Below are 12,499 nucleotides of genomic sequence, written 5' to 3' on the forward strand. Positions count from 1 at the left end.
AATAGATGTCATGCAAGTTCTTTTCCTTAAGCACGTATGACTATATACGGAATGCATGCCTACATTACATTGACGAACTGGAGCTAGTTACATATCTCCCCATGTTATAACTGTTGCATGATGAATGTCATCCGGCATAATTATCCATCACCGATCCAATGCCTACGAGTTTTTCGACTGGTCCTTACTACGTTACTTTGCCTCTACTGCTGTCACTCCTGCTACTGTTACCGTTGCTACTGTTGCTATCACACTCCTTTTCTACTGAAACTTTGCTGCAGATACTAAGTCTTTCAGGTGTGGTTGAATTGACAACTCAACTGCTAATACTGGAGTTTATTCTTTAGCTTCCCCTTGTGTCGAATCAACAAATTTGGGTTGAATACTCTACCCTCGAAAACTGTTGCGATCCCCTATACTTACTGGTTATCAAGACTATTTTCTGGCGCCGTTGCTGGGGAGGCATTCCTATATTCTCTGAGTCACTTGGGATTTACGTCTGTTGATCACTATGAGGAATCCGAGAGATCCAAAAACTAATGTTTTGCCCTCAACTACGAGGACAGGTAAGGAACTGCCATCTAGCTCTGCACTTGATTCACCTTCAGTTATGAGTAAGTTTGCGACACCACCACCTGCTAGAAATTCTGATATGTCGCATGTGCTTGATGATGCTACTTCTTCTATCCATGATGCTTGTGATGATGCTTTGCTTGATACTAATTTGCCACTAGGTGCATTCCTTGATGCACAAATTGCTAGAGTTGCTGCTGAATGTGATGATACTTCTGAAACTGCTGAGATTATTGAAGTAGAACCTGCTATTTCACCTGTTAGAACTAGCTCTCCTAGATATGAATTGCCTGATATACTTCAGGGTTATGTTATGGAGAGAGAGATAGCTGAGGACTTTCTTGCTTGTAAGGATAGCTATGATCTTGAGAAATTACTGCGCAAGTGGAAAGAAAAATCTCTGAACGCTAGAATGAAATACGATCCTAAGTTTGCTACTTCGCCTATTTTCGTGACCGATAAGGATTATGAATTCTCCGTCGATCCTGAGTTAATAACTTTGGTCGAATCTGATCCTTTTCATGGTTATGAGTCTGAAACGTTTGTAGCACATCTTACTAAGCTGCACGATATAGCCACCCTATTCACGAGTGAGAAAAAGATCCGCCACTACTATATCCTTAAGTTGTTTCCTTTCTCGCTAAAGGATGATGCTAAGACTTGGTTCACTTCTCTTGCTCCTTGTTGTGTGCGTAGTCCCCAGGATATGATCTACTACTTCTTTGAGAAATATTTTCCTGCCCATAAGAAACAAGCTGCCTTGCAGGATATATTTAACTTTGTGCAAGTTGAAGAAGAGAGTCTCCCAGAAGCTTGGGGGAGGCTCATCCAGCTACTGAATGCTTTGCTGATCACCCTCTTGAGAAAAATGAAATACTTGATATCTTCTATAATGGACTAACCGATGCTTCTATCGACCACCTAGATAGTTGTGCTGGTTCTGTTTTCAGGGAACGAACTCTGGAACAAGCTGAGATTATACTAAATAATTTCTTGTGCAATGAGAATGCTTGGACTATTCCCGAACCACCTCCGAAGCCAACTCCAAAGAAAAGAGGTATTCTATTCCTCAGTCCTGAAGATATGCAAGAAGCTAAGAAATCTATGAAAGAGAAAGGCATTAAATCTGAAGATGTCAAGAATCTACCACCTATCGAACAAATAGATGGCCTTGATAACCGGACACATGTAGTAGAGGTAAATTCTCTTCGTAGATTCAATCAGAATGATATTCCTTTTGATAAACCTGCTAGCTTATGCTTAGATGAATTGGATAACTTTGTTGTCAACAACAAAGTTTCAATGATTATGTTAGCACACAATTGGAACAAAATGCTCGTATGCTTAGTCATTTAAGTACTTGTGTGGATAGAAGTGTCAATGATCTTAAGCTTTTGAGTAAACATGCCTCTATGGTTACTACTCAAGTAGAACAAGTACTTAAGGCTCAAAATGACTTTCTCAATGAGTTGAATGACAATTCTGTCAAGGTCGTCACTGGAGGTGGTAGAATGACCCAGGAACCTTTGTATCCTAAGGGTCATCCTAAGAGAATTGAACAAGATTCTTAAGGAGTTAGCACCGAGGCACCTAGTCATCCTAGGAAGAAAAATAAAGATGATAGGAACTTGCATGCTAGCAACCCCATTGTTGTTACACCCGAGAATCCAAATGATATCTCCGTTTCTGATGCCTAAACACAATCTAGTGATGAACATGAGCCTAATGATAATATCGATAGTGGTGCTCATGATGATGCTCAACCTAGTAATGATAAGGATGTGGAGATTGAACCTAGTGTTGATCTTGATAACCCACAACCTAAGAATAGGAGATATGATAAGAACGACTTCATTGCTAGGAAGCATGGTAAAGAAAGGGAACCATGGGTTCAGAAACCCATGACCTTTCCTCCCAAACCATCGAAGAAAAAGGATGATGAGGATTTTGAGTGATTTGTTGAAATGATTAGACCTATCTTTCTGCAAATGCGTTTGACAGATATGCTCAAAATGTCTCCTTATGTTAAGTACATGAAGGATATTGTGACTAATAAAGAGGCTACTTGGGAACGCGAGGATCACCTCCGTTCCGAATTTCCGGAGTTCTTTCAGGCGTAGATCTCAGGGCGAGATATTTTTGTAGTGTGGGAGATCTTGTAATGACCCAAGAGTATATCTTTCCCTTTTCGGAACCTTCTCTATGTGGGTCCAACTTGTCATTGGCATGAGGTTATATGCATGTGATATTTCATGTGATGCTTCCCTTGTTTTATTCTCTTTTGCATGCATGCATCACCATCATTTCATCCTTGTCTTGTGTTGGTGCCTTGTGAGTCCATGTGTGTATGTGGTTTGATGTATATGTCATGTGATGATAGAGCATGTGAGAGTTGGAGTGGTGCAATTGCTAATAGAAATCTATGTGGTTGCTCTAGGTTTTAAAACTCCCCCCTTATTTATCCTAAGCTCTATTTTCACTTGTCTCATCCTTGTTTTAAAAATGCCCAAGGTTTAGCATATTTTTGTGGTGGATTTGTAGACGTGAAGTTGTTGTTTTGATCCAAGTTTAAAAGGTGTAAATATTCACAAAACAGAGCAAACATATTATGTTTTGTAAATATTTAGTTGCTCCTAAAATTCCTTTTCTATTTTTCTTAAATCGGTTATATTTTCTTATGACCAGGGGTGTGCTAGTTTTATTTTTAGCATCTATAGATTTCTCTGTGCTTTCTTTTCTTTCTCTGGTCATTGTTGTAATTGGAAAACCCGAGGGAATAGTTTCTCATTCTAACTGGCGCTACTAGTGGGCTCCCTCCCACTAGCAGGCCCACTCCTCCTCTCGACTGCACGGAAGCCCACCTGCGCGTCCCTCTTTCTCCTTCCTGACGCCGTTCCTCCCTGGTGCTCGCTTTCCGTCAGGCATCTGAGAGAGATAGAGTCGTCGTGAGGGTTCATAGACGTCGAGGCCCAACCATAATGCGTTGGCGTCCGTGCCCCCTTTCCCTTGGGTTCCGCGTCCCCTCTTTGCGCCGCCGCCAGCTCTCTACATCTCCCTCCATCTCTCCTTCCCCCTCAGGTGAGCTCTCCGTAGGTAGGTGCAGAGAGATAGTGAGCAGCGCGCCGCCGTCGTCTACCCCGCTCCCGTCGTCTCCGGCGCCGGCCGCCATGTCCAGGGGCTCGGGGCAGCACCCCGCGCTCCATTCCCGCCGTCGCTGAGGTCGAGGAGCGACCTCACCGACGGGCAGGAGCTCGCCATCGGCGCGTTCCCGGTGGTCTTCGTCCTCTTCTTCGGATCTGCACAACGCCTCTACTGCCCCTTCAGATCAACTCTGTTCCGGCTTCTTCCCGATCGGATCGGTTCCCTTCTTCTTCCCTAGGTGAGCTAGCTCTTATCTTCCTTCCCCCTCGAGTAGATCGGCCTAAAGATCACCGGCACACCTTTGTCCCGAGAGGGTTTGAAAAACGCAGTGCATGTGTTGCTGGGTGTTTTGTGTGGTGTGCTCGGTAGATGTATGTGCAGAGCAGAGGCTCTTCCTCGCAGCAGTGTGGTAGAACTCCCCCTCGCGTAGGAGAAGCAGTAGTGAGGCCATGCTTTGGGAGCCTCTCTGTCGTCGGCATCTCTGTGCGGGCAGAGCAGGGCATATTAGCAGGTTACCTTGTAGTAGTTCCCTTTTCTATCGAGATCTCTGTCATAGCGTAGTGGCGCAGGTGTTGTGGTGGATCTGGTGCGTTGCGGGTTCGAGTCCCAGAGGAGCAACCCCCCTTTTTATTTTCTTGTTTGGCAGAGTGGCGTTTGCAGTAGCGGAGCAGTTTAACCTGATTAGCTTCCCATCTCTGTCGAGCAAATAGGAAGTAGTCCAGTGGTGTTGTTCCTGTGTTCTGACCAGGGGTACAGGGTTCGATTCCTAGCCCCTCCTTTTATTTTTTTTCTTTTTCATTCATGTACTGTTTTCCTTTGGATTGATGTGGTTGTTGCTGTGGTGTGCTTTACACCATGAGGGTATTTTGTCTTCCCTCAAAACACTATGTTGTGTCTATTTCTTTTGCTAGCAAGTAGTGGATGCATCTGTGAGCATGTGAGCTAACTACTATGTGTGGATGTTTTCTAACTTGTGGGTGTGCACTAGCATATTTATGCAAGTGTGTATGTGATAATTGTGGTAAGATGTAGAGCTGATGTGCTTGTGCCCTTTGATATATATATATATATATATATATATATATATATATATGGTTGCACCTGGTGGGTGCATGGCACTAAGGTGGTGCATCCATGTTGTGCAAGTGAGATGCAAGTGTGGGTGTTTTACCATGTGCATGTTATATGTCTGTGTGTGTCCTATCTTGTGCAAGTATGTGTGTGAGTGTGTGCTTGTGTGTGTGTGTCCCACACATGCCCAAGGCTTGCTGAGCCTTGCATGAGCACTTGATGCATGTTTATATGTGTAGGGGATAGATGATGTGGTGTCATCTAGTGTGTGTGTCGTTCATTAGCATATGTAGGTGTTGTGATGCTTGTGCTTGTGGTGTTTGTGTGGGAATGCTGATGTTCTATGGCACACATGCATGAGGTCTAAACCCTCATGTCACCATTGGCCTTGTGAGAGTGTGCAATAGCTTGTGTAGGTGTAGTTCTAGTGAATAACACATGTGATGATGCACTATTCACTATATGTGATTCCATGTAGGATTTCTTTCCTAGTTTCTGCCCGTTTGTTCAAGGCAAGTACATAGGTTTTATATATTGTTTTGGGGTAGAATCATCCTAGGAATCCATTGGTGAAGTCAGTTTTGCCTTTGGAACATTTTTGTGGAGATGACATATTTTAGATTTGGTCTATGTTTGGAGCTTGGTTCCATGAGATGTGGTGAGCCCAAGAGGTTGACTCCTTGTTGTGGCATTAGAGGGTGACCCCCTCTATGACATGTTGGTTTTGTTTCATGCTTAGTAGCTCATGTGCAAGTGGTGCTCAGTCAAAGTAGGCGTGTGGCTGAAATTCCAGTTTAGTGAAAATATGTGATTTTCACTAAGTCTGAGAAATTGTTTATATTTTCTTCTCCTCTTGTTGACCTTGTAGAGATCCATGTGTTGTGATTCAGCCTTAGCTATGAACTGGAAAGTTGTATATTTTGTGTTTGTCTAGCTCTCTGTAAATTTTGATTCCATTTGCAGTCCTGTCGATATTGTTTTGGGTGCTGTCAAAAAGCTTCAGAGCTTAAACAACTAGTGAGAATCTGGAATTTTCTCCAAGTCCGTGAAAACTGATGTTTTTGTCCAAGTTAGCAGCTGTGTAACTTTCTGTGTGAAAATCCTTTGCATTATCTTTTTGCTTGTGCTTGTAGTAATTTTGATTAGCTTCTGCCACATATCCTATTTGGCATGTTTGGGTGGCTGTAGGTCCTTTGCATGTAGCTCTCAAAAGGCTATGATGCTGCTTATGGCAGATTGTATAGTTTTGATATTTTGATGCCTATGAGTGCATAGTTGATGGTGTGGTGATATTATTTGCACCACCCCATCCATGTTGGTTTGTTTTATGTCTTGGCAACCTGGAAATACCAGAAGTATGCCATTGGTGTGTTTTGTGATGTATTTGACACGTAGCACTTCATTTCTTGTTTCGTTGTTTCCCGTTGATCCGTAGCTACGTTTGTAACGTTCTTTATATGTTTTTGCATCATTTTTACGTGACACATCTGATCATGTTATTCTCATGCATGTGAAGATAGCTTAGGGTGCAGTTCTATCCAGGAACTTGCATTTACTTCTCATGCTTGTGATAGTGATTAGAATAGAGATGCATGTTCATATCCATCTCATGCATCATGTGCTTGTTGCATATTAAGGTGCTTTTGTTCATTGGATGTTATTTTTATGTTGGGTAGCACCGGGATCGGAGAACGGGTACGTGGATCCGGGAGAGTACGTGCAGGACGAACAAGAGGAGTTCCATGCTAAGGACATCACAGGCAAGATGATATGACCTTGATTCCATCTCTAGACTTGTTATGCTATATTAAGTTTCTTCGTCATATGCTCGCTGCCGACCACTGAAATAATTGCCTTCTGAATTGCCATGAAACCTAAACACTTATCCCTTCCTAGCAAATCTTGAATGGATAAGTAGGCTTTGCTAAGCTTCTAATGTTAGCATTGCTAGTTGCAAGTGCTTTGTCTCATGTGTTTACATGAGCTTGATATCATTATGTTAAGTTTGTGGTTCAATTAATGCACATATATACTTGGTAAATAACGGAAGGCCTAGCCTTTTGCTGGGTGTTTTGTTCCGTTATTGCCGCCATAGTTACCGGCTACCGGTGTTTGATTCCATAATGATCACTCCTAACACGTTCGGGGTTGTTATGGGGACCCCCTCGATAAATCGCGTAGTGTTAAGACTTGTCCGGCAGGACCCAACATTGGTGTTAATTTGCTAATCACTTAATAATAATATGCATAGGGAATGGCCACCCCGAGGAATTTAATCAAGAACCCGAGCCACTTCTCCTCATGAGTGTTGGTCCAAAATGGACAGACTGCGGGGGCCACCACTGGGAAAATTGAGGTTTGGCTCCTGTAGGATTTTCCATCCGTCGTGTCCTGAGACTGAGATACGCGGCTCTTATCGGGGTCGTCGACACGACGGGAGGCCCTGCTAGTCTTGTCTTACCTTAGCGATATATCTTGCGTATAGGAATCCAAGTGAAGCTTTGGTTCTCCCGAGAGTTGAGGTTTTCCTCTAAGGAATCGTGATAGAGGATTACTTTGCGGCCCGTGATCGTTTGTGATGGACTAGTTGGAGCACCCCTGCAGGGTTTAATATTTCGGAAAGCCATGCTCGCGGTGATGTGGCAACTTGGAATATTTGTTAACATCCGGTTATAGATAACTTAAACATGACTCTAATAAAATTTTCAACTATGTGCGTAACCGTGACTGTCCTCTTCGAAGACCTCTCTTCGATCGGGAAAACGGTGGGGTTATGATTGACGTGAGTAGGTGTTCAGGATCACTTAGTGATCAGCTAATCATCGATCGCTAGTATAGACCACCTTCAATACATGTTCTTCGTAAGTTAGCCACCATATATGCTTAGGATGCTGCAACCTAAATACTCCACCTTCCTTACCTAATAACTTGACTACTTCTAGCACCGAGGTCATAGATTGCTCAGTCCCCGTGGCTCACTGATTCCTTCACAGCCCCAACAGCTTCAGGTACCCTCGAGACTGGTGATCCCGACATCACGCAGCTGGCGTGGCAGTACGATGAGGAGAACGACCGCCTGTACGTGAACTATCCAGAAGACTGAGGCATGGTCGTGATCGTGGGCGAGCATGCAGGGTAGCATAGCCATTTCTCTTGTTTTGTAGTCCGTAGAGGAACTACGTTGTTTGGTTGCCTGATGTAACTCTGATATATTTATGAGATGGCAGTTGAATCCCTTATTGTCATTCTCCTATTATTATGTATGTGCTATGTTACCGTGCTTGCGAAACACTTGGATGCGCTTCTTTCCAATTCGGGGCCTCGTTCCCTAAATCGGAAAGGACCGCATCTTAGTCGTTACAAGTTGGTAATCAGAGCCTTACGACCATAGGAGCCTTTGTGTGATCATACTTGGCCGAGTCGAGTCTAGTAAAATGTTTTGAGTCTTAGTTATATCGGAGAGTAGGATTCTTTTTTCTCCTCTTCCATGCTCTGGTGAGGTTCCCGACTTAGGAAATCTTAATTCTACTCCTCTTCTCGCTCAAAAAAAATTTAGCTTCACGTGGGTATTTGTGAAATCTATATGATTTCGATGTGACGGAGTTCTGTCTTGGTGCCTCGTGTCTGCCTTGATTTCTTCCGGGGAGTTGAGCTCCAGGGGATTCTTGCGCACATCGCCATCATTCAGATTTCTGAGTATCTAAGAACGAAGGACGTTCGTTATTGCTTCAATACTAGTAGTGACGAGATAACCCCGATGTCCCTAGTACTGGTGCAGATTGTTCGGGAGTACTGTCATACTTTGTATCATTGTGATCACGAGGGTCTGTTGTAGACGAAGGTCCGAGATTCTGGTTCTATGTTGACGGATGTGATACAGGTGACGGGTTAGTATAGGAGTTGTGTGATATTACTCCTTGTATCCGTGTACCAGATTGCATGACCAGATATTTCGGGAATTCATAGGTGGGATATCAAGTAGTAACTTATAGGACAATCTTCCTACAGATGCATGATGTGAGGTTGGGATTCGATGTTCAGTGGGTATGTTTATTCACAGTCTTTTTACAGCGGTTCTCATTGTGTCTTAAAGAGTCCTTGTAGCTCGCTACGACTCGGGGATACTTCGTAAGTCGTGTGCACTACCTTGCACAGGATGGCTACTGTAAATTCGAGCCCGTGCGATCTTATCCACGAAGATATCGGATGAAATCTCGATCATATGTTTGTTCCGAGCAGTTCTAGCTCATACTTGTTTGCAAGTGGTCTTAATCAGTATTTTGTCGACCGTCACTTTGAGGAAGCATTCTTATTATTTTGTTCGAGTGCAATTGCTATATTCCTATTCAGATATTCCTGTCATTTTGATTCAGCTATATCTTCAATTTATTCTGTGGGCTAATGTGTTGTCCGTCTTCAGGATGGCTCCACCAACTCGTCAGAATCCAGGGTGTGAGGATGTGCCGCCACCACCACCTCCTCCAGAGAATCCTCCTCCGTCGCCGCCTCCTCCTTTAGAGGCTTGGAAAGCGGTGATGGATGCTAGAAATGCAAACACTTAGATGTTGCTACAGTTGTTGCAAGAGAGGGCTAATCAGCAGCAAGGCAATTTCTAGCATGGTGGCAATCAATTTGCTAATCTGAGTCAGTTCCTGTCGAATCAGCCAAAGACTTTCACTTCCTGTGACCAGTCGTTTGATGCCGAGGATTGGATCCATGACATGAACAAGCATTTTGAGTGCAGCAATGTTCGTCCTGAGGATTTCGTCAAGTTTGCTACATTCCAGCTGAAGGGCCAAGCATCTATCTGGTGGCAACAGTTGAAGGATTCCAGGGGCGCTAGAGTGATCACTTGGGATGAGTTCTGCCGTGACTTCAGATCCCACTACATTCCGTTCAGCTTCGTGGAGGAAATGCGTGAGAAGTTCAGGCGGTTGAAGCAGGGTGGTAACTCCGTGTACAAGTACAACGTCGAGTTCCACGAGCTATCCCATTACGCCTTGCAGGATATCCCTGATCACAAGAGCAAGATTTATCAGTTGAGAGGTGGCTTGAAAGAAGATTTGCAGTTGGCTCTCGCTTTGCACGATCCTGAGGAGTACGACAAGTTCTACAAATTAGCTCTCAGGGCAGAGGCAGCCTTGCTCAGGGTGGAGAATTCTAAGAAGCGCTTCAGAGATTCCAGCTCTTCCTCTACTCAGGTGGTTCAGAAGCAACATAAGTTTTGGGTGTCTCCTCCTCCTCCTCGGCACTCGCAGCAGCTCAAGCATTCTAGTGGTCGTGGTTCTTCTCACCCACCCAACCGAGTCTTTCAGCAGGGATTACAGCATCAGAAGCAAGGGCCTCCTGAGACACAGTACCGTCAGCCAGCAGAGGTTACTTGTCACAAGTGTGGGCAGAAAGGTCACTATGCCAACAAGTGCACTTCTCAGCTCCGTCTGCCGCCTCCTCCAGGAAAACCTCCTAGCAATGCTCTCGTGAAGTTCAACCCCAGGTCAGCTCGAGTCATCATGGTGAATGCGGTTGAGGCAGAAAACTCGTCAGGTGTGATCATGGGTAACCTCCTCATTAATGATATTCCTGCTAGAGTGTTATTTGATTCTAATGCTTCGCATTGCTTCATGTCATATCCATTTACATCCAAGCATAATCTGTGTCAGGAGCAGTTGTCTAAGCCGTTAGTAGTCGTTTCTCCTGCGAAGCATTTGAGTTCTAGTTTGTTCGTTCCGGGTGTTTCTGTCAAGATGGGTAGCTATTCTTTTCTAGCGTCTCCTATTGTCTTGGGCAATTCCGACATTGATTTGATCCTTGGTATGGACTGGTCCGCCATGAACAAGGCATCGATTGATTGTGAAGCTAAAGAAGTGAAGCTGACCCACTCTTCGGAGGACGTGATTATATTCGCGACGCGCGATGATACAATCCGTCTGTTCTCTTTGAATGAAAAGGGTGAGATTAATCCTATTTCGCAAGTCCCAGTGGTCTGTGAATATGAAGATGTGTTTCCAGAAGAGCTGCCAGGCATGCCTCCGCACCGAGAAGTTGAATTTGTCATTGAGCTTGAGCCAGGTACTGAGCCTGTGTGCAAACGGACGTACAAATTGGGTCCAGAAGAGTTGAAGGAACTTAAGAGGCAACTCGATGAGCAGGACCGTTTGGGTCTGATCATACCGAGCTCGTCTCCGTGGGGCTGTGGAGTTCTGTTTGTCAAGAAGAAGGATGGCATGGACCGGCTGTTTGTCGATTACCGTCCATTGAAGAAGAAGACAATCAGGAACAAATATGCACTTCCGAACATAACTGAGTTGTTCGAACAGTTGAAAGGGGCTAAGATCTTCTCGAAGCTTGACCTCAGAATGGGCTATCATCAAATTCGCATTCGCGAAGAAGATATTCCGAAGACTGCTTTCAGGACTAGTTTTGGCTCGTATGAGTATACGGTCATGTCTTTTGGTCTGGCAAATGCTCCTCCGACATTTTGTCGATTGATGAACTACATATTCTCTCCGTTCAAGAATGACTTCGTCTTGGTCTATCTCGACGACATTCTGGTCTTTTCTGAAACTGAGGAAGAACATGAAGAACATCTCATATTGTTGCTTGATAAGATGAGAGAGTACAAATTGTATGCCAAGTTTCCCAAGTGTGAGTTCTGGTTGAAAGAAGTCGTCTATCTTGGTCACATTATCTCTGCCGAGGGCACCAAAGTTGATCCGTCGAAGGTGTAGGCCATTGTTTAGTGGGAGTCTCCACAGAATGTGAAGCAGCTTCGAAGCTTTCTCGGGCTCGCAAGCTATTGCAGAAGGTTCGTTGAGAACTTCTCCAAGATTGCTAAGCCGCTCTCAAGTCTTCTTCAGAAAGGTGTGAAATATGCTTGGTCTCCAGAGTGTCAGTTGGCCTTCGACACACTCAAAGAGTAGCTCACCTCTACTCCAGTCTTGGTTCCTCCGGATGATTCCAAGCCTTACCAGGTGTTCTGCGACGCATCTCTCTAGGGTCTTGGTGCAGTTCTGATGCAAGAGAGGAAAGTGGTTGCTTATACCTCCAGGCAGTTGAAGCCAGCGGAGAAGAATTATCCTACGTATGATCTTAAGCTAGCAGCTGTGGTACACGCTCTGATGTCTTGGAGACACCAATTGTTGGAACGAAAGGTTGAAGTGTTCACCGATCACAAGAGTCTCAAGTACATCTTCACTCAGCCTAACCTGAATCTCCGGCAAACTTGTTGGGTGGAAATGATCCAAGATTTTAATCCGAGTGTTGAGTACACGTCACGCAAAGCTAATGTCGTGGCAGCTGCCTTGAGCAGGAAGGTGTACTGCAACAGTCTCATTCTGCAACCTCTCCAGCCTGACCTTTGTGAGTCTTTCAGGAAGCTCAACCTTCAGTTAGTACCTCAGGGATTTCTTGCAAACCTTCAGAGCTCTCCTACCTTGGAAGATCAAGTCCGAGCAGCATAGCTTCTTGATGCAATGGTGAAGAAAGTCAAGATTGGCATGGCAAAGAGTCTTCCCAAGTATAAGTGCTTCAGTGTTGATGCCAGAGACACGTTGTTCTTTGAGGATCGTCTTGTCGTTCCGAAAGGTGATCTCAGAAAGGTAATCATGGAAGAAGCTCATAACTCTCTGCTCTCTATTCATCCTGAAAGCTCCAAGATGTATCAGGACTTGAAACAGACCTTCTGGTGGACTCGTATGAAGCGTGAGATTGCTCA

This window comes from Hordeum vulgare, chromosome 7H (genome assembly GCF_904849725.1).
Source record: "Hordeum vulgare subsp. vulgare chromosome 7H, MorexV3_pseudomolecules_assembly, whole genome shotgun sequence".
Classification (NCBI taxonomy): Eukaryota; Viridiplantae; Streptophyta; class Magnoliopsida; order Poales; family Poaceae; genus Hordeum; species Hordeum vulgare.